The 23,944-nt window shown below is 37.9% G+C and overlaps 1 protein-coding gene across 7 annotated transcripts in view; it reads right to left on the bottom strand.

Annotated features, from left to right (window-relative positions):
* The window catches only part of ROBO1 (roundabout guidance receptor 1), a 698,238-nt gene that overhangs the window by 462,895 nt on the left and 211,399 nt on the right, over positions 1-23,944 (bottom strand). The window lies entirely within an intron of this gene.

The following is a 23,944-nucleotide window of genomic DNA, read 5'->3' as shown; positions in this document are numbered from 1 at the left end:
CCAATATTTGGCCATTAGGTCCTAAAAGATTAAAAATACTTTATATGAGTGAATTTCCCTTCAAGAAAGAAAGAACCCTCAATCAATAACAAACGTGGAAGGAGTTACATAGCAGGCCTGTGTGTTAACCAGAAACAGACATCAGAAATCTTACAGCTGCTTGTATACATGAAATTACTTTATGATCAGCAGTAATTTTTATTCACAGAGGTTACTTCCCAATAGACAAATGAATTCAAGAAAATTGCATTCTATTCACTACTCTTCTTCCACTATTGAATTCAAGAAATTCCATCTTTATCTGCTGAAGTACTTCCAAAGCAAAAAAAAAAACCAAAAAAAAAACCCCACCCCAAACAGTATTAACATCCAAACCTCAAAAATTTTCTCTTTCCTAATGCCCTGACCCCATACAGAGGCTGATTTAATGTAAACTAAATACATAAGTAATAACTATATTAAGTCTTCAACCATCAAGTAATCTTAAAAAAAAAAAAATTGGGAATTAAATAATTTAATTTGATTGTTTTCATGAGAACCTAACATCTGTATCATGGGAAAACCAGACCACAAATGTGCACTTGGGGAAGCATTTCCAAAGTCAGTGATAGTATAACCTAAACAACAGCGCACAATTATTTAGGGCTGTCTTTAAGCCCCAAGAGTGAAGTTATTTAAAACTAATTTTTCCTCAGTGTACCTTCTAGATCCTTTGCTCACTAAAAGAAAAACTTAAAAAAACTGTTCTTGTAACCTGTTTGTTCCTACAACATTATTCATACTCCTTACAAAGGAATGATTTTAGATACACTACATGTAGTATTTCTAATGTTGGTTAAGTCTTATACATTTTGGTTTTTGAGTTTTTAAAATATATCTGCTGTTCCTAAAAAAAAAAAAAAAATCAGCAGGAAAGTTTTATAATGAAGAGTTTTTCAGTCAAAAATATAGTTTTGCCTTCAAAATCGATATCTGATAAGAATCAAGTAATAACTTGGCTTCTTCAAAGAATTTTTTTGTAAGTCTCCTTTAGCACAAATCCACAATCAGGTGTGTATTGATTAGGATTTAACACAGCCTTTATCATGGAATAACACTTTTCTACAGATGTACAAAATTATTTTACACATTTTATCATGTTCCAATTTCCTAAACAGAAAAATAAAACCAATACCAATGTTCCTAAACAACATAATTTTCTCAAGTTTAAAATGTCCTTCATCACAGACAGAAGGTGATGATCAGCAGCAGACCAGCAGAGATAAGGATGGAGCATTTCTACATTTGGCAAGCAGAAAGAATATTCAGTCTCTAGGGTGTTTCATTACTGATGCCCATAAAATTTGAGGAGAGCATGAAAGGTAGCGCAGAAAAAGCAGAAGAAAGGCAAAACAAAGGTGTTTACTATGATCACTAATTTTTGCTGCCTGTCTACACATCAGAAACTGCACAGGCAAATATGTACCAGGACCTACAGAAAGGGACAAAAATAATCAGGAATAGGTCTATGGGAGATGAGCACTCTCATCTGTACAGAGTACAGCTCTAGGTTGTACAAGACACATCAACTTGGCAGTTCCTCTGCTACTGGGGAAGTTGAAGGGCTGTGATCTCCTCTGACGCAACAGATAATTGCTTAAATACATAGAGGGGGAGCTGTATCTTACAGATATTTCCTCCTGGCAAATTACTACAGCCAGCTAACATGCTAACCTGGTGTTCAAAATGGCCAGACACCCAAAACCATGTCCTATTTGGTTCCTCAAAGGGAATGCGCTCCTGGAATGCTCCAAGAATCTCTTCCAAACTTTGCTCTCAGTCATAGTCCCGAAGTCCATTCCCCCCTCATAAACCCTTTCTAACACAGGCAACATTCCCCCACAGCTTAATAGGTTTCTCTTCTGACCAACTGAAAACAGAGGGTGAATGAAATGAAGATTTTTTTTTTTTTTTTGCATAATGCCTAATCTAAAACATACTTTCACGTCAAGTCAGGCTCTGTGCTACCTGCACTTTCTTAAACCAAATTATAAACCACTTTCTGCAGCTATATTCCATGTCATTTGGCATCAGCCTGCAGCTAAGAAAGTTTCCTGATCCTTCCCTGCAAAGCAAGACATTTTAATGACCTGATATCTCATCATCTCTAAAGGGGAATATCAGAAGCTGTCTTAAGCCCTCTCTTCTTGGCTATAAGCCTGCTTTTTAAGCTTGCAAACTTGGCTTCATTAAGTACAGTCCAGCATTGTTTTAACTTCCTGCTTAGTTCCTTTAAGAGATTTCTATGAAAATAAGTTAATAAATGAAGAAACAATTTGCAGCAAAACTTGCTGGTTTGCTGTTTAAAACACAATTAATGCAAAAATTTCCCTTTGTGTACAACCTGCTGGGAGAAGCCCTTACATACATATTGCTTGCAAATAACTTCAAATTAAAAAACCTCCCCCTGTGAGGGCTAATTGATTATTTGAGCAACTAATTGTACACATGACAGATACATGCAGGAATAGGCTGCTTTATTTAAAATTAGTAGGTGTAGCCAACATACTTAAAATACCATGAGTGTGTTTCTAATAGAAAGCACAAAAATAATTCTAGTTTTAAACCCTTCCCTCATCTAGGCTTGGTTGCAGTAAACAACCATCAATAAAATGCACTGCAGAACCTATTGTTTTCTACAGTTGTTGAGTCCCCTTATTTTCCATAGAGAAAATGAACTGTTATAATGGGCACAAACAAGATCTATAAAGAAAGCAGAAACCCAGGCATTAGGCATGGAGTTGTTCAGTAAACATCATTAAATCCAGAGGCCTATATCAAACACCTCTCAACTATAAGTGCAGGAAACAATTAGCTAAAGTTAAAAAAACCCTGAAGAACTTTGGCAAGGTACAGGAAAAACTGTGTTTCACTCATTGTACACGATTTCAGATCAAACGTGTGAGAAAAGCCTAGTTCACTTGAGATTCAAGCTGAAAAAAAGGTGGCTTTTTCTCCTTTGGTGGACATGAATCAGAGCTCTTTGCAAAAGCTTATGAAGATGGTGCTCCTGGGTTCCCTCAGTAATCAGGAGAGAAACAACCCTAATCGTGTCCTAGAGAGCTTCCCTCCAACTGCTTTGAAAGAGATGAATCCTGCCCTTAGTGGCCATTAAGCACGAGCACTTCCTCGAGTGGAATGACCTCCTGAACCTCGAGCAGCCCGGCCTCCTGTTGTGAGCTGTGGGACCTGCACCACGTGGGGCATAAAGAACATACCAAACTCCTAACTCTACACCAAAAATAAAAGCAAGGCTGAAATCAGTGATTAAAGCCAAGGGTGATGTATGAGGAGGAGTCGGCACCTCAGGTCTCTGGTTGTAGTTACCACAGTAACATAAATTGCAGCAGTGTCCCATATATACTATGATAGTCTTGCAAATAATTTTCTGTGCTAGGAGCAAAGAATTCAGGCACATTAAAGCCTGTTCTGTGATATAATAAATATCTTCTTTATATTTGAATGGAAAGGCAGTAATGTAACATGCAATCCCACGTGACATGATTTACTGTCCTGCCATGCCAAAATCCCCATTACCAGCACCATGTGGAAGACCATCAGAGCCATTCCTTAAAATCCTTACTTTTTATTTTGTACATCAGCTGTCACCATGGACTGATGGGGATTTCCAAGACAGGTTCCCAAATCCCATTCTATCTCTGCTGTTAGAGTTATTTCTGTGAGGACTGATGGCATTACAAGACTGCATTTTGCCCTCTTTTCTACCATGTATGTATAGACTACCTCCATCTGGTACAGAAATTAGAGTATAAATGTTATTAACTGAAGTGCAGCAAGGTGACTGTGAACAAGACTCCAGTGGTTTAAGTATCAAAGTCTGCCACTGCTGAATGTGATCTGACTCTATGATAAAAGAGGCCTCGGTTCCTTCTGGGGTATGGAGTTCAGCAGTTTTTCATATCACAGTTTCTCCTCTTTCCCAGAGCACTGATTTTAAACAAAGGAAACATTACATCTGCTATTCTGCTTATCACTCCAGTAACATCCCTTTGATAAGCACACTGCCCTCGAAAAGAATAACATCAAGTAAAAAGTTGAATATTCTAGAATTTATAATATTTTCTGGCTATAACAAAACATTCTAAACCATAGAAGTATGGTTTAAAAAATAGGAAGGAATTTTACTTAGGCAAAGATCATAACTGCTTCATTTTCCTTGAAATATCATACAAAGTTCAAGTAGAATTGAATTGAGAGCTATAAGAGAACTCTCAATGGAAACCAGCAAGAGCCAAACAGAAACAAGAAAATTACTATGCATACTCCAGCCTGTTGTACAGATGCCCATGAAAAACACATTTTTATGGCAGCTGCTACATAAAAGTAGTGCTACTTCAAGATGTCACAACTGGTTTTGTTGGAGCGCACTCTTGCACTTTGGAAAATACATATCAAGACAATTTATTAGTATATTCTCTTATATTCCACTGTTCTTACAAAGTCTTCAGCATTTTGACTAAAAAAAGCAGCATGAATGAAAAAAAAAAAAAAAAAGACACCACTCCATATAAATCTATGGAAAAAGATATAACAAGGATATTCTAGAGTGATTGAGACATTCAGGGTCACATGGTAAAAATCCACAGCCACCCAAGCTGGGTGCAATTGAGCTTATCCAAATCAGCTTTGGAAAAAAACTAAAAGTCAAACAGGACTCCAAAAAAGCCTGTTTAAAAAAGGAATGCCTACTGCATACATTATGGTAACCCTTTACACAATGTGTGATCTTCTATTCTCCTATCAGATACAGAGGATAATTTTTTATTCAGACAAGGAACAATGCACAATTGCAAAAAAAAAAAAAAAAAAAGACAAATATTTAAGTTCTCAGCCCCTTACATATAAACCTGCCTATCAGGTTGTATCCTTGATTTAGAACAAGATCAACTTGCTTTAGGTTCTGCTCAACCCACACTAAAATTACTTGATAATAAGGCAGTAATTTGTTTGCCTGTTCAGCATTTTAAGAGAGATTAATCTGCTAGTGACATTTAATGGAAATTAAATCACAGGCATATTACAGGATAATTGGGAAGCATCAAAGGAATTGCTCAACTATAGTCATGCACATCCTGTTCTTCAAAATTACAGTACCAGGGACTTGTCAGAGTTTCTTTGAATTTCTCTGTGAAGAGAATGCAGTAGAATTTAGTGCCTAAATGTTGTAAGTGACTGTTCAAGACCAAAACACAGAACACAGCTTGCAGTTGGCTGCTCCAGGAAGCAGCAGGACATCTGCTGAGGGAAGTGGGCAGTGTGTCCACCCTCCTGCTGGACCGGGGTGGGGAGCACGGCCAGCTCCCAGCTGAGCCAAGGACAGGCACATTCTGCACGGACACCATGCTGTTGAACTCTTGATGTTTTCATTCTCTCTCACCAAGGACATTCCAGTTTTTTGAGTTATTTAAATGGTTAAATGATCTAGTTTATGTTGTGATAAAACTTGATCTGTTAGCATTCGAAAGCATTTTGGTCAATCTCAGGGCTGATTGACTGAAAAAAAATCTAACACAGGCTTCTACACAGTTGTTAACTCCTTCACGACCAGAACTCTGCCTTTGCAAACCCAAAGTCTAACACAGACTACTGATACTTTTATCTCCTTCACATCTTCAGATAAACAGACCCTTCTGAAATTTCAGTTGAAAAAGACACAAAAGACTATGTATTTAATTACCCACCTCCTGAAAATGATTTGCAGTCTTCTCAAAACACAGAAACTTGATACAGCCCTCTTTGATACCCTTGATTATTAACAGAAAGCAGTTTTCAATCCTGATTAAATAGTGAAACAAATCTGAGACAAGTCTGAGACAAAAACATAGTGCATCTCAGGTACATGAAAAACTTTCAACAATTTCTTTGGCCCCATGTTCCATTTGCACATCATTGTTTTAATGCTTCTATAATAAGAAAATAATAAGAAGAAAAAAAGAAAAATTATTTTGAAGTAGAGCTAGTCGACTTGCAGTCAAGACAGAATGATGATAGCCTGGAGGGAGAATGATGATAAACTGTACAGAGTAAAGAATATTGCAAAAATTTTGATGCGAGTTTGATACTTGGGAAGAGAGAGGTGGGGCAGAAGGCAGGACTACTCTTCTGCCTGTGTGAAGCCTGAATGAAGGCAGAAACAGTTGCTGTTTTGGGTGCAGCCTCCTTTGATGGTGGTACCCAAGGAAGCCAGACCTGTGACTCTTAGATAAGATGGATAAAACACAGATGAGTCTGAAAGCCCGGTTAGAACAGGTGGATGCAGTTTCTCGTGCCCTCTTGCAAGGTGCATTAGCAGTGATTCTTTGCCTTTATGGCTCAGTATCTTTAATTGTTATCCTGCTGTAAATAACAACTTGTCCTCCAAACCACACATCCAGGCAAAATCTGAACTTCAGTAAGAATAACGAAAAATACAGCTAAGAAAACACCAACAGATATCAATATATTTAAATTTAAATGGAATGAGATTTGGAAATTGCCTTCCATTATTTTGCCTTGTAGCAGCATAACACCAGCTACAAACTGGAGTAAGCACAGCAAGACTTGCTTTGACCTCATCTCCATGCAAGCAGCACTCTCGTGGATGGTCATCAGCTTGCACACCATATGCACAAGGAGGGTGGTTACAGGTCAGGAATGCTGTGCCTTGGTAAGATTGTGTGGGAAAACACATATGGCACCTGCTGACACCCTACAGGCGCTTTCCAATACCTTGCTCCTCCAAGAACACTACATAAACAAGTTAAATTCCTCATTCTGAGATTTACAACTTACGGGTGGGCAGATTGCTGTGCCCACATGGTGCCTCACTGAAGCCAGCATGGCTCTGTACAGGTGCAGCTGTCCATATGCATGTAGTAAACTGCAGGCTCAGAGCTCATACTTACTCTTATAAAACAGAAATAGAATCAAAGACACAAAAAGAAAAGAAAGAAACTGCTTTACACTTTCCCTGTACTCTAAATAAATGAATTTTTTGGAGAGAAATAACAGAACTGATGCTGGTTCAATTTCTCTTTCTCTCTGGATAGATGCCTGAGGAAATGTCTCCCCAGAGTAGCTTGAAAAAGGCAGCAGCACATATTTTTGCTTGCAAACGAAGGATATTGGAGTAATGGTAATCTAGTCAGAGCAAACTATAAAGAAGTATGATTCACTACTGCTGAATCTATTTTGACTTCTTTATGTATACATGGATCCTTACAAAGAAAAGATTTTGGCTGCAATATGCCTCACTTTGTTAGGTCCTCCAAGTTTGGCTCAGGGAATGCGTGGGAGTGGCATAAAGCAGACAGCTGTTTCTATAATCTTCACTAACCTCCTGTTTCGTAACTGCTAGGTCACATTATACAGAAAGCACATTGTAAGTATTACCTTTCAAAGCAACTCTGGCTATGCAGTTGTTGCTATAAGGATACTCTATGCTGGCATACGGCACACAAAGCAGAGCTTCTGCAGTCTGAAGAAGAAAGAAAATGGGTCAGAACCTCTGTCTCCTCTCACACTTTTAGAGAATACAAGTCCCATTTTAGCCACCTGAACTCTCAGTTCTGAGGCTGGAAGTCACAGACTGCAGACTCATTAAAACAAAGTGTTTCAGTATGCTGTTCCCTTTGAATCATGCCAGTTCATCACCTTAGCATTGATTCAGAAGCCCCTTCCCATGAGCCAGCAAAGACTCGCAGAACTTATTTCATCAGTTTTCGCATTTAATTACTTAGTCTCATTTGGTGCTCTGGTGTTTGAGAAACCTCAAGAGACAGCAAAGCTTAGTGTCATGACAGAAGCAATTTTCAAAGCAAGATTATCTCCCCCCCTTTTCTTCCAACTGCATATAATTTCCAGTTTTTAAGAGGGGGGGAAAAGAAAAAAGAAAAGAAACCAACAGAAAGCAACCCAGCCAGCAGCCAGGCACATGTCACCCTGATATTAGGGATGCAGCATCATTGTTCTCATATACCCCCTCAGCATTCTTACGTGGATTTCCAATATAGGCCGATTTTCAAAACAGTTTTCCTCAAATAACATCTTTGTTATAACAGAGATAGCAAGGCTCTGACATTCATACATGGCAAAGTTAAGCAACAACCTTTGCAGCCACTTCCACATTTCATCTTTGTGGCAGATATGCAACCAGACTCTCTCCCAATACGTTTGAAGTTAATATACAGGGAAATTTATTCTTTTCCCACTCCAACATATGCATGACAAATAATGCAGAGAATGCCAGGGCAGATCATGACTCCACTCTGTCATGGTTCCATAACACAAGGGCAGCTCAGAAAGTCCATATACCATTCTCCAGCCACTTTGTGTATTAAATATATATTGCTCAAATGAATTAGATTTAAGAGTTTTTGCTTCACTAGGTTTTTAACAGCCAGAATAACACTCGTGGATTAGAAGACAGTTCAGACAGGCTTAGCTGCAACAGTGGGGCAGAGCACAGACCACAGACCTGCATGCGGCCTCCACCAGCATTCCTTTCCCCTTGCCTGAAGAGTAATCCGTCATGAAAGCTTGTTTGATTTCCGTAATAGAAAACAGTTCAAGAATATAGCAAAATATTTTCCAGTCCCTCAGTTGAAACTGAGTATTTTCTGGTTTAAAAAAAAGTTGTCGAAGCGTTTTGTGAGAAAGTCTGTTAAGCCCGTTGTTTGGGGACTACTTTTAAGCCCCTGTTCTTCAATTTCCTGAGTCGTGCCTTAAGCGGCAGGTTGTAATCACTTCCATACTTCACAATATTTTAAATATGCCTATTTCAATCTACAGTCATAAAAAAAAGAAGACAAAAACAGTGAAGTACAGCAAGTTTGATTTTCTAGCCATTAGCCATTTTACAAACAATATGGAAAGGGTATGACCTGCAACAGCTTTTTTTTTTTTCCAACTCCTTTTTAATAATGTTTTATATAACAAGTACAAGACACTTGAAAGAGTACAGCATTTAAGATGTCTTTTCTGTTAGATATTCATTGAACAAGAAGACTGGTAAAAATCACATTTTCATATTTTTTACCCTCCCAATAACTTCTTTTTCTCCAAGTGAAAAAATAGGCTTGCTGCTATTTTGTTTCCCCTTCTGGAATTAGTTTTTTTATGAGCTAAAGATGCAGAAGAGTATCAAATCATCCACTAAAGCTCAGAGCTCAAGAGGAAGAGAAAACAAAAGCTTTACTGTGTCTATGATTCTTCCTCCCTTCCAGACCAAAAGCTTCTGAAAAAATTTTAGTTTTTTATTCAATGATCAAAAAAGTCAACAATAAGTTTTATCCACTGGTGTCTTCTACAGGAAAAAAGCTAATCTATATTTATACAAAAATGTATAAGATGTCAGCAAAAACAATTGCAACATTCTTAAGAAAGTGGAGTAATTTGAAGACATGGACTACATAAAATCAAGTCTAATTGTCCTCCTGTGCATGTTTATCTTTGAGAATTTGGACTCAATTATCAAAATCTTGAGGGTAAGTCCAATAACACTTAAAACACTTCCAGTTAAGAGCTTTTGGACTGAATTTTGAACACGGTTTAAAGCGCAAAATGAAAGAACTTGAACAGCCTGAAGTAGCGCAAGTGCAAAAGTGGTTGCATTTTATAGTGACCCAGTTAAAACTTCTTTCTCCATGAAAACCTGAATAAATAGGGTGTTCTATGTTTCTAATATTCAGAGAAACAGGCTTCAAGCATATCACTCATCTGTTATATTGGTCTGCCATCTGTAGGCCACCGAGAAAATTCTTTCCTCCTGGCATTTCAGATCGCTTTGTTCGTTTCTCTGCATTTGTGAGTAGGTAGTAATTAGAAGCACTACCACCAGTAGTATCCTGTACACATCACAAAGAGCTGATTTGCAAATCATTCCAGATATTTGATCGTCACTTGGCACTTAACACTCCCCACCCAAGAAACCCCAAGGATGCACAGTTATTCTGTTAGCCTCAGCTCTAAGGGCATCCCAGGATAATTAAGGTGTAAGCTAGAGAAGGAAAGGCCATTAATATTTTCTGAGCTCCATGTCTTTAGGCATTTTATCCTTGCTGTGCTGAATTGTACTTTTATTATATATATATATATATATATATATGTATGTAGATATAAAAGCACATTCTTGCCTCCCACATTATTTCCCTGCAGCTTTCTCCTGAGTGTCACACAGAATGTTTTTGAGAGATGCCACATGAATAAAAGAAAAATCCGACAGCCTTATGATGCAAAATACTCTCTCTCTATTGAATGTCCTCAGTCAACCTCAGCTGCAATTAGTCACAAGCACTCAGATTCTGCAGCAAACACGAACTGCTGCGTCTGCATGTCATGCTCACAGATGTCACTTAAACTGCTTGGGTAGGAGCAAGTGTTCCCTTGGAGATTACTCCCTTCCTATCTGTCATGATAGAAGAAGATAAAAAAAACCATCCAGAATAGTTGAGACTAGGCACAGGTAGAAGGCTCAGTGCCAGGATCTCCCAGATTTGGGCAGGTTGTCTAGCACATTACAGGGTGTAAATTAAGTTATGGTCCACTGGGATTGTTGTGTATTCTCCTTGGATTCACGTGTTCTGCATTGCAGTGACAAGCTATTTAAGGATAAATTACTTGGAGGAACTTTCCTTCCATATTTCACAGCCTTTCTGGAATGAAATGTGAAGGACTGTTTAGGTTTACAAATTGGTGGATAGTTTCAGGCAATATGAAGTTGTTCATCAGTGATAATCAGCAAATGTAATGATCACGGCTCCAGTGCTGAACTACGGAAGAAACTGGATACAGATTTACAATCTGTAAAATCGGAAACTCTAAACAATGCTGTGGTGCTGCTGAAGCAAGAGATGATCCTTTTGTTCAGACATTTCAGACCACTAAAATCTACTCTACACAGTCTTGCCAAGTTTCATACAGCAAAGAACATCTGCACTGCACCATATCTTATTGATCTGTGTGCAGAAATGTCTTGGCTAGTGCTGAACAGCTGAATCACTGGGGATGTAGAAGTAGCTGAGAAGTCCCTGCTCAGACCAGTTTCAGTGGGATTAGGCTCCTTCCATGGCTTTAGCCACGACTGCTGCCTAAAGCTGTGCTGCACAGCACTGACGCATAAACATTCACTTGGAGCAGCTTGTATTTCCAACACACAGATTTTTTTTTTCCTGTGTATTGTGCTTTTACTGTCTCTTTGTGTGTATTGACAGCTGGTAGATGTGGTCAGCACAGTCGGAATTTGTGCCCAAGTCTGAAAGAAGTCAACTATTTCAAAGGAGCAAGGAGGATAAAAATCCCTACACACAAACCCTCCAAAAGTTACACCCTCCTTTGTGATTCCCCACATGCATTTCTTCATATAATAGACTGCATTTTTCAGAAACATAGCTGTGTGTTGCTGAAAATATAGACCACCATCTGTTATTCCAGCCTTTACTCCCTAAAATTTAAAGGTGAAATATTTAGTCAATTCACCTACTTCAAAGCATACTGCCATCTTTTCTTTCTGAAAGCTGCATTGAACTCCTCATCCAGAAATGCATTTTAAACCCAAGGCATAGAAAGGATAGGCCATACTAGTAATTTATCCAAAAAAATCAGAAGAAAACCCTACCAAGCTTAATGTCACCAATAGTGTGGGCTCAGTTCTGCTTGGATGGCAGAAGCTGGAATTCAACCTCACTTTTAAAAGCGCATAAGACGGGTTTTCCCACACTTCCATAAATCAAAGAAGTACCCCAGAGGAAGGAAAAAGGGGGTCAATATTCCCACAGCTCATCCTGAATTATAACTTCTAGGGATTATCACCATCATTAGCAGAAGTGAGTACAGACAGTCTGCGTCTATCAATTGGGCTTCCTCATTCTTTAGGGCACTTTGGGCTTATTATTTATCAAGAAAAAAGAATATAGCTTCCCAGTCCCATATGAGCACCTTAACAGTAAGATGGATTTAACGCCAAATTAATTTAGAAAATCTTTTTGTATTGGCATGGTCTCAAAAAAAGGTGAGTAAATATTAAAATGAGGACTGACCAGTAAATCAGATCAAAGAGACAAGTACCCCCTTTTCAGGCAGGTGTCCAGGAAACTTTCTGCACTTCAATACAGAACTGAAACTCCGCCTGAACTATCAGTATCCATACATGGCGATAAGCTCTAGAGATACTTACTTCGCCAGAGTAATATTTTATTAAATGTTCTCAGGGCTTTGTTTCTTTCCTTCCTTCTGTGCAGTCCTAAACATATTGTTTTCAGAACTTGTTTGGGCTCCTGCTAGTTTCCAGCCTCCAAACTCTCCTTTGGAATGGAATTCTACAGTGCAACTGCTTCTGGCAGCAGAAGAATATACTTTCAGGCATTAAATAAATAAATAAATTGTAATTTAAAAACCTCCTCTTTCTCACCATGCTCTACCCTGCCAAAACCCCAAAATTAAAAACCCAACACAAGCCCTGGTTGTTACCTGATGTCTTCTGGACCTTGGACTGGAGGATTGCACTGTGCAGGAAACTGAGCACTTTGTCTTAGACTGCCAGACAAGTTTTTTTAATCTAATCCTAAATTGCCTCAGGAACAAAGAGTGTTTCAAAATACAGACTGCCATAGCCAAAATACAAATTTAGCCCTAATGCGGAGAAATGTTAAATCCAGAGGAGGATTTTCTATTGTGCAGAGCACAGCTGTGGGCTGAAGTGTCCCACAACAAGACACAGCATGTGTGCAGTCCACAGCTCCAGCATGAATGTGGCTCATGTCCTGGCCAGTGACAAAACACTCCTAGTGACTACCACATGATTGTATCTGTCAGAAATCCCAAGCTGAACAGGAGAAAATCTGGGTCTGGAAATTTGAAATATCATTCAAAACTTGAGACAATGAGGTATGTTTCCAATCATTCCACTTTTCAAACAGTCTTGTTTTCCTGTAGAAGCCTGCCTATGGCAAATAAATTGGAAACAAATCTGAAAGTTATATCATTGCACACCTGTGAGGTAAGTGAGCCTCTGCAACTCTATTCTCACAGCTTGAAAGCTGAGAGCACATAAACCTGCTGTGATCTCAGGTGAGATGAGGTGATCTCTGATGAAGGACCGATTGGATCATTATAAACAAGTAGCATTTAAGATTAGGCTTTTTCCTAAAACATCACTATAAACACGAGTTATGGGGTTCAGTGTGGGGATATCTGGGCAACTACTCTGTTGTTTGTACTCTTTGTTTGTAGGGAAAGTTAGACTAAGTTTTCTGATTATTTTTTTGGAAATAACTCCTCTATAATTTCTTCTGTATTTAAATATAAATTATATATAAATATTTAAATATATATATGTACACACGCAGACTTGCTGGTCAATACAGGTGCCCTGTGGCTTAAATAAAAAATGCTTCATGATTAGATGGAAAATAAGAGCAGTATTAACTTTGTCAAGAGGACAAAAAATTGTCCAAATTTTCACAATTTCTCTGGTCACAAAAGTGACAGACCCCAATATATTCCAATACTTGACTGTTCCAGCTGTGAAAACAAACTTTTCAAAGTTCTCAAACAGCAGGCTTTCACATTTCTGGGAAATGAAACACTATTAGTTGTTTTATTTATGGTATCTTTGCTTTATGACAGTTAATGAGCTGTAATTTTATAAAAGAGAACAAAAACAATACTTCATGCCATCACAAATAACCATCAGCATTATTTATTGCAGATGTTTTAATCTATTGTGGTAATAATGAAACATTAATTGTTTTGCTACCCTGAGCTATCTGTGAGAAATTTAAAATGACAAAAGCTCGCCCTCCCTTTCCCCCCCTGAAGCTTTTGCTCCTTTCCAGAAGGTTCTGTTGTGGAAAGGATAATGACGCGCTTGGCAAAAATCAACATACTCGAGGAAACAGCCAATGTACAAAAATAGTTTCCTGATGAAGTCTAACCAATGCCTTCTGCAGAATGCAACTGTTTGGTAGACAAACAGGACATTATAGTTGTGATTCAAATATATTAAGTCCTCAACTCCCTAATATTAGTGTAAAAGAAAGTTTCACAGCATTTAGTCAATGGTTTTAGTTTTGTAACTTGAAGACTTCAAAGAGCAAGTCAAAAACCATCAATTCAGAAGCATCTAGCCTCTGCTCTGATTAGGAACTCCCATGGCTGTTCAGTGATGTTATCAAAGCCAAGGAGACAGGCTCATGCATGCAAGAAAATACCTGCCATGCTAACAAAGAACAGTACATTGACCCAGTGTCCCCAAACTTAGCCAGCAGCTCTGCACTATAACCCGCCTCGAGTCAGCAAAGAGCAGCGCTGGAACCTGCAAAAAGGCAGCTCCTTCATGGTGCTCCTTTGGCTTCCCATCTAGCAATCAATGACAGAGAGAAATCTGGGATGATTTTACTGCTTGAGCTGCATCTACTTTCACTCAAAATCATCAGGGGCAAATAAAACCCAATCAAAACCAACCATGTCCCTGAAGACGTGCAGGACCAAGGTTTTGGATCATGTTCCAGTGAACATTCCACATCATTCCCCCTATTTCTCAGCTCAAATATTGACTAATACACCCCACTCGCCTGATAAAGCAAGTAGACAACTTAATTTATAGCAGGTTTAGCATCTGTCAGGCAAGTAACAAGACAATCATTCACAAGGCTCTACACCTAAGAGTGCAGGCAATTACTCAGCTGTCTGGAAAAGACAAAAGGAAAACTGAGAAATTTTGTGTGGTGAGCTCATGTTCCAGTGGTTCGTTTCCTGCAATAACATTAAGGAGCAGGGAGCCCAACTTCCACAGCTTTCCAGTGTTTGCCAGCATTGCAGCTTCACTTGAAGTCAACTTTAATCACAGAGGAAACAGTGAGCTGCTGAAAATAGAGACGTATTGCAGAAGAAGACCTATAGCCTAGATGAAGCTGTCTTGATATCTTCATTACATTCTTATTGTTATAATCCAGGCATAAGGAAATTGATAATTTGTTTGTATCACAGCTAAAACCTAAATCTTCAAAGATTATTGTATGAATGACTTATTCCAGTTTCCCAGAAAATAGCCCCTATGTTACAGCTGCAAGAATGCAACACTCATGCTCACAGGATGCAAAAGCTTACATTCAGCTCCTTGCTCAAATGAGTTCCCAGCAAGGATCAGCTCCTTGACCATGTGTCCCAGACCTGTCTTGTACCCATGAATCTTAGCCAGAGTGACTGAAAGGGCGAGATGAAGCACAATCCTCCAAGCCTACATTCCTACCCCAACCCTTCATTTCCACTGCTCATACCAACCAGACAGTGCAAGGGGAGCACTGAGGAACCAGAGATCTTGCTCTTCATCACAGCTCAACGGAAAGAGTCTTTAACACCCAAAGAATTCACTTGGCATTCAGCATTAGGGAAAGAAAAATCAAGTCTTGCGAAAGAAAGCTGCAGCATCAAAAGATCATGTTACCTTAAAATTGCTGTCTTTTTCTCTTAACAGGTTCTGCAGCAGCTATAGATAGAATTTAACTGTGAATCCTGCTCAAATAAAATGGCAATTAAGCTCAGTATTGTTATAGTTGAACTGCACTGCATTTCTTAAAACATGTCCAAAGATTTCAGGTACTATTTCACATACTTTCACCCTAGCCATAAAATAGGTAACATCTCAGGATAGCCTGGGAAGAGGTTCTGACAGTGTTTAAGATACGTCAGAATTAAAGGGCACTGTTCCCTGTAGGAATACTGTAATTTGCTTTGCAAGATAGTAAGAAATATGATTTAAGAGCTGTAAGTTTGAATTCCAGTGCCCAAACCCTTAGTTAAACGCATGCAATGCAAAGCCATCATTGCATGCAAAGAGACTACTACAGCACTAAGAAAAAAAACAACCACAAAACAAAACCAAACCAAAAAAAAAAAAAAAAAAACCAGTAAGCCAGGTGGTAACTGTGCCACACACCTTGCAGAAACACCTAGATTCCAAACATAAGACTGCAGAGGATTCATTATCATCACAAGCAGAAAGCAACGAAGGATGAAGGCTTAGTCATGAGTAAGTGCCCCTCAGAAGTAGGAGGGTCAATCTCATGCTTCACAAAACTCTGATGACTACTTGGAGATGCTTTTTGAGACAGCAGATCTTGACATGAAAAACAAAGTAAAGAAAACAAAATAGAATACACCAGCAGGTAATCCTAAATTTTTGTTAGAAGAGGTAATTGTTAAAGAGATCCTTAGATATCTTTATGTAAAATTTCACACCCAAACCAATTACCTGCAAACATGCTGCCTTCAGCTGGAAAATAGCAAACCTGGAAAAGCAGCAGTTTTGTGAAACCACCCCTTGAACTTTTATAAATGCTTTCGTAGGAAGGAAAATAGAGGATTTTCCAGTACAGCGAGGATTGCTGCTCCCATAGCTTCCCAATATGAGCAACCTAATACACCGTGCATTATCCTTTAAGAACTTTTAGCATAACTATTTGTAGCATTTATATAGCATGCAAAAATTATTAGGAAGACACTACAGACAATGAAGTTAAATGCAATTATGATTTACCCACCTAAAGATTAAAGGCAAGATACAACTTTGACTGCTCTTCGCTGAATGGTATATAACTTATTTAGCTGAGAGGGCCCCAGTTTTATCTGTTAAATGTTAAAACCATCAAGTGGCACCTCAATCTCTTGTAATCAAAAGGGGTGTTTTGCTTTTCAGCTACCTTAATCACTTCAGTGAGATCAAGAAGACTCAAAGTCTGTTAGATACTACTTTCATAAAGCTCAGTGGAGAAAGCTTTGTAAAGACTCACTTTGATATTCTGCACTCAGTAACAACAAAAGTTTTGGCTCTAGATTGACAAGATCAGAACTCGATATATGCCATGAGCTCTGTTAAGCCTCACCACGCCTAGAGCCCTGCAACTAAAGTAAGATAGCAGTAAAAAAACCCCAAAACAGCCAGCCAACCAATGAAAACCAGTCCACAAAGTAAGCTTTAACCACAGATGTTTGAACAACACAGAGAAAAATATTAAAGACCAACAATGAATAAAAGAAGAAGTTATTTTAGCTTTGTCTACCCAGGCAATTTAAACTACTAACTCAAGGCTAAAACAGTGCTATTATTTCCTCAGAAAAAGCTACCTGGGCAACCTGTTCCCACTTCACTGTTTTCATCTCCCTGTCCCTGCAAGGGGCCACACACTAAGATTTCCTCCTTCTCAGATTATTTCATCTGTTTCCCAGTGCAGTTCAACAGTAATCTCTCCAGACTGGATGACAAATATCCACCAGCTAATCATCACCACTAGGGCTATAGTATTTTTAAAAAAAGCCCAAAACCAAACCAATCCCAGACTGGAAAATTATTAGTGAAAGCCATCAAGCCAAAAATAAACACATAGTATTTTCATAAGAAAAGTAAGATATCCCTCTGTTTTACCAAACAGTTCTGTAACACTTACCTTCAGATCCTACATCATTCTAAAGTGTTCAATTCTGCAAGACCAGGCTACTGATGAGCTGTTGTCTCTACTGCCACTCTTCTCTCACAGTGAGACAGCTCCACAACTGGTATAAATCAATCTCATCATTAAATTTATTCCTGCCAGCTGAAGAAGGGGCCTCTTTTTTCTCTGTAGCTTGGAGTACACTTCATCTACTGTGCCATTTGTCATCTCTTATGCAGCAGCCTTAGCCCAGAAATGGTTATGTTTCTGATAGACAGCCACTCTCCTTACTTTAAATGGCACCTGACAACACATTTGCCTGTCGAACTCTTGACAGTAAAAGTAATTTAAAGATCTGTGATGATATATATTATAGTTATTGAAATCAGATGCAAGTCTTGAATGTGACAAGTAGGGGTTTATTACTTCAGACTGAGAGTATTCTTACACTTATTTCTCTCCATAGATGGACTGGAGATAATTCACAACTGTGAATCAAAACACTTGGCCACTTTAACAGCAATCTTTCATTCTCTTTCATAAAGTGTGCACAAACTCTCCACTCATTTAGAACCCAGAACCCTTATAGACAGCTGACTACCCCAAAGTCTGAAAATTCCTGAACCATTCCTTTCCCCATCACCTCTCTTTGTGGTTTGATGGTCATATGAATCCTGTTGCATAAACAACACATTTAAAAAGGGCAATTCCTGGTTTAAGATCAGTACCTTCTGATACTCATCCTATTAAATATACTACTGGCATTGCCATGAGATGGGAACACAGTGAGCTGTTTCCTGCACCAGGCACCTGGAAGGCTTTTTCTCTCAGATGTTAAAATGCAGCTGTCTAAGTAAGTATTCTGTACAAAGTGAGACTTACAGTGTAACTTTATACTGCACATGAATAACAACATTATAAAGAATTCATGCACAAATGGAGCTTTTCTACATTTTGATCATCCTTCTGAAATTCAGACTTATAACCTTTGCACACACTTTTTGGCAAATTAAGAAAACTTTCTGTGCACCTGTAAGTTGATTTCAGCTCACCAGAATAACAATTGCAGCTGACAGTTATGTAGCTGGAATGGCTAAGGTCCCAGACAAAATGTTTTCTTGCTTGCTGTTTGAGATTTAAAAATTTTTTTGACTTTTATATGTGCATTTTACTATAAACTTAAACTACTGAGGCTGAGGACAAAAATAAAAACAAACTTTCTCACAGTAATCAAAGTATCTCATTGAAATAAAAGTGCCTTTCTATTCTATAACATATTATCTCAACAATCTTACAGTCATTAACAAATATTCTTTAAATAGTTCTTAACTCCTTTCAGTCTCATCTCTGCACTTTCTAACTCTTAAATGAATTTGTTAGTTGTCAGAAATGTATGAGTACTATTGATAACAACCAAAGTTGCAACCTGGCAAAATTGAACAACTGTTCCCTTTTAGTGCCTTTTTTTTTTTTTGCCAAGAACTAATAACTTTTTTAGAACTTTCACCACCGAGATCTTGATATTTTACCATGATGCCATCCCACATGAAAGTGAGTAGTTTTAATTAAGCCAAAATGGCTTTATTCCTTTTGAATGAAAGAACTATTTTTCTGTGCTAGTAACCACACAAGTATGTTTCCTTTGAATAACTGGAGCAGGTGTAGTCTGGAAGATAAAATCTCCCATGGCCATATATTTCAGCAAATACTTGTGTCCACCCAGCTCTGGAAGCTACTGGTTCTGTTACTGTTTGAAAATATGGAAATTGTCCACTAAATACAAAAAATACAGTTAGACTCAATGATCTTCAGGGTCCTTTCCAACCTAAATATTTCTATTATTCTATGAAACTGTGATTCTTTCTCTGAACTTGGAAATTATATCTGAAGAATGTGCTGTGTGAGGGTGCAGGGATAATTTGGCTGCACAAGTGAACTGTTAATATTAAGTATTTGCGTTTTTCTGAATGGGTAAAAACACTTGAGTTACCTTAGGCTTCTTTCAGATGCTGGAGCACAAGGTGAGAAAGGATTGAAGAAGTGCAAAAAGTTTGAAAAAGTTTTTAAAAAGCACAGAAATTGTATAGAACGAGCCACAGAGATTTTTTTCAGGCATTTAAACTGACAAAAGGGGTTGAGAAAAGAGTACATTTAAAAAGAAATCTAATTAAAATTTATTTTATGAATATTCCCCCTCTTCAGGACTGCAGACTGTGTCTATAACTGCTGTGCTGAAGTACCGTAGTTACACACAGTGTCAAGCAAAGGGCTTGAACATGTCTTTATGAATATTCACAGAGCAGAAAGAGTTGTATGATCAAAGGCAGTTGGATAATGCAAATATAAACCAAATGCTGGAATTTAATCTGAATTCTGGCATTTTCTGAGAGTGCTCATCAACAATTACATTTGTAGCATTTTGAGTATCTGAACATGAAATCAAATTCAATGTACTTGGCAGCTTCATTGTGCTCTTTAGTAATTCATAGTTTTGCTCCAAATGCTAACCTTCTGAAAGAGGTGTAACTCAGCTGCAAGGCACTGACATTTGTATTTAAAATACCATACCTGTAAGAATACAACATATTTTCCAAGAGCTCAACAAATAATCAGGAACACACTGCTAGGCTGGTGCTGTGTGTATACATATAAGGGATTTGGGCTCTTGGGCTCTACTTGTCTTCAAGATCAAAACTCTCAAGTGACTACCTATAACATTTCACTCTAAGGAAATGGTAGAATTAAGGGTCACGTCAGGCAAAGCTGGGCTCAGACTGGCTAAACTGGAGAGGTTAAGGAGGTGTTTTTTGCTAAGTAGAACCAAAGGCGTTTTAACAAGCTATTGCTTAAAGCAGCTTTAACACTTTTCTGCTGAATCTCAGTTGAAAATAATACCAAAAAAACCCCAAATATAGTATGAAAGCTGCTGATAAAAGCAGACAGATGAACATGCCACATCTGATACCACATCTTAAAATTTCATGCAGATGTATTAATACTTTATTTATATTTTTCTAACTCCTGCTAAACTGGAGAGGTTTAATCCTAACACTTACATGTTTGGAAACATACATATTCAGATCTTTTCTAACCAACTAATGAGAAGCTGCTTTCTGCTGCTTTTTATTTCAGAGCCTCATTTTGTCCTACTGAGTTTATAGCTTACCACTTTTCTCTAGAGAAAGTAGCAATTATCCAAGTACTGAGTAAATGTTTCTGGTATATGAGAGAGACATATATGCTGCCGTGCATGCTTCACAAGTACTATAAATTAGTTTTTCCAGCTCTATCACAGAAGAATTAATTCCTTTTGGTAATTAATTACTCAGCTATTGAGCAGGTTCTACTTGGCAGACTACTTACCATCAGAATCTGCTTTTTAAAACATTTAGTTCTCTATATAAGTGATGGAGAATGCTGTGTGTAATCTTAAGCCTGATGTATTGTTTGGTAATACCTTATTCTTGCTTAGTGAGTAATATCACTTAAATGCAAACCAGGACTTTTTATAAGAGCACAGAGACTCAGAATTTCTAAGGTGGTTTCAGTATGCTATTGTGTAACTGCATTCTTCAAGGTCACATGTCAGTGAGATTGATCTGACTGAAAGCATTCAGTTCCCTAAGAAACACTCTTTATTGCATATTTTCTCTGTGTCTGAGAACCCTTTTCCTGGCTGCTTTGGATTTATGTATTCCTAGATACATTCTTGGCTCTTGGGACATTTTCTGTTTCATTGAGGACCCCAGGCCCATAGAAGAGATATGATGTAAATAAATGTTGTTGCACGTTGAGTGGTCCAAAGGCAAATTTTACCCTAATGAGCTTAATTTCCCTGGGCTCCCCTTACTGGCTCCTGCAGCGGAAACTCTCTGCTGAGAAGCTTTGGATAGCGAGGCTAAAATCAGCCTTTACAGAAACACCACCCTTATTTAGTTACTACCTTAATTGACTTATACATCTGGTCTCTTGGACTCCAAACAAAATGTTAAATCATTTGAGTCTTTTGTAACCAAGAGAAAACACATTTTCCTCCATTGTGAAAAAGTTGCTGTAGTTTTGCAAAGCTGCTTAAGTCCTGAAATTATAACTTAAATTTTTATTTTCTTGCTTATCTGTTCCTCATGAGTTGCTATCATTGTGAGAAGAACTAGGTACTGAAAAGCATTCTTGCACAGTAGGAGACAACATGCTGCTGTATATACACACGATTACGTAGAACTATCACCAGAAACTGTGTTAAAGAAGTTTTATCAATAAAGAAATGCTTGAGCTAATCCAGAGTTACATTTGCTTTCTACCTCTGCTGCCATGCCCTCAAAAGCCCACATATGCCCAGATATTTATGGATTGCCCCTATTTCCCTAGCTGCTCATAACATATGGCAACACTGTCAGTAATCATCATAAAATACATCGAGAACCAAGAACACGTACAAGGGATACCCATATATAGACTTTGCACTCTACACTGACATATCAATTCATCATTTTTTTTAGCAACACCATGTTCTCATGAGCAAGAATCTCATGACAAGAATCTGTAAGGCTACTAATTTTCTGTGTGGCTTTTGCAAATTCTCACACACGTTTTGTCTATCATTTAATTAATCCATGAAGTAAAGACAACAAACACAGACCAATTTATAGCACCAGGCATGGACATGAAGAAAATGGATCAATTAATGTCTTTAGACACTACAGTTCCTGTGAGGTTGCTATATTATATTTCCTGGGCTGGAGCTACTTCAGAAACAAAATGCTTTTGATAAAATACTATCACAAAAGGAGGCTGAATCCCAGGATGAACTAACCCTTCAAATTGCCCTTCAAGGAAGTACTGTTAGGTGACCATTGATGATTCCCATAGTTAAATTAAGTAGTGACAATGAGTTAGAAAAGGAAAATTGGTTCATTCTGATGGAACACATTTTCACAGAGCAGAAGGTGCTGCAGCTGCAGAGAGAAAGAGGGAGAACTTCTCAAAGAATAAGTCAGGAAACAAATCAGTTGCTTTTGCTGTTTTCTAGATACAGGATGAATCCCTCAAAAGTAAATATGGTATAGACCAAGACGTCTACAGCAGCAAAATGATAGACAATACTTTACACAATATGATGATATATTGAACATACATCAAAATTCACAGATCTAACCTTACCTGACTCCCAGTTCGAGACTTTAATATTTAATATTTTAAGAGGTGTGAACTTTCTAATCTGAGTGGGATATAATGCATGTCAAAGATTTGCTTTGGCACCTGCCTCATCATTTTCATATTTCTCTAACAGTTCATATGAAAAGGGTTTCTGAAATACAGCAGACACTCCTGGGAGACAATCTGACAAACAGGCTCAAGTCTGCATCCCCCAGCACAATAGCATCATTGCTTCTCAGTCTACAATTTCCACATTATCTGGGAGGTGCTTATGTACACAGACTATCAGATGTCCAATTAAAGCTTAAAGGTGCTGCATATAAAATGCAAACTAAAATGTTTACAGTCATTAAAAAGAAGACATTAATGTCGTAGTGTTATATGAAACTAAGCAGGCTTTGCTAAAAAAAACAAACGCTGCTATTCAGGGCCATGTGATTTTTAAATCAAATATTGGATATAAACCCATCAGAAGCTGGCATGTAAAACTGTTATATTCCCAGTGATCTCAAGAAAAAAGAAAACCTAAGTCAGTGAGAGTTTATTTTCAATGACACAAGTAGTAAATTCTTATGTTGCTGAACACACACACAAATGGAAAAAAAAATCTTTATTGGTACCTGAACATTAACAAATCACACCAACATATGTTAAACCAGAAATTGATTGTGAGAAAAATATTGTCTTTGGACATTGTTGGAAAGGGACAACTGGTGTGAAGAAAGAAAAAAAGTATATTTGTAAAATGTTATTGAACTAAAAAGAGCAAAAAGAATAGGAATATATATTCATTAGTTTCTTTGGTTTTGAGGTTTGTTTTTTTTTAAGGAAGACATACACAGACACTCTATATTGGACAGAGTAAGTTAAAAACTCATTTTAAGGACTATCTTAAACAACAAGCATAAAATTAACATCTTATTACAATGTCCTGTAACCTACTCTGTTTTTATTCCTAATGTTATGTGTTGGTTTCTCTTTACACAAAACAGTAGTCTTTCTCCATTAACAATACACAGGCCCCATCTGTTTCTCATTAAATACCCTACTTTTTCTGTAGTGGGCTGTGTTTCTGTTGCTGAAATCTCTCTGAGAAAAAAGGGTTCCATAACTAAGGATTTAGGTAAATTCTCAAAGCCTCCTCAGCTCTAATTCACACAGAAAAAGAAGGGTCAGCAGTTAGGAGACGATTCATTCTCACTGACTCTAAAGAATCCCCACATCACCTCAACCTGCACCAGCCAAACGTACCCCAAGTAGCCCCAAAACATGAAGGGACTTCTCTGCACTGTAGGAGAGTCAAGATTTGTTTTGGGAGAGTA

The sequence above is a fragment of the Corvus cornix genome, chromosome 1, assembly GCF_000738735.6.
Source record: "Corvus cornix cornix isolate S_Up_H32 chromosome 1, ASM73873v5, whole genome shotgun sequence".
In the NCBI taxonomy this organism is placed as follows: domain Eukaryota; kingdom Metazoa; phylum Chordata; class Aves; order Passeriformes; family Corvidae; genus Corvus; species Corvus cornix.
Note: the sequence above shows the minus strand (reverse complement) of the source record. Positions and strands in the feature narration are given on the sequence as shown.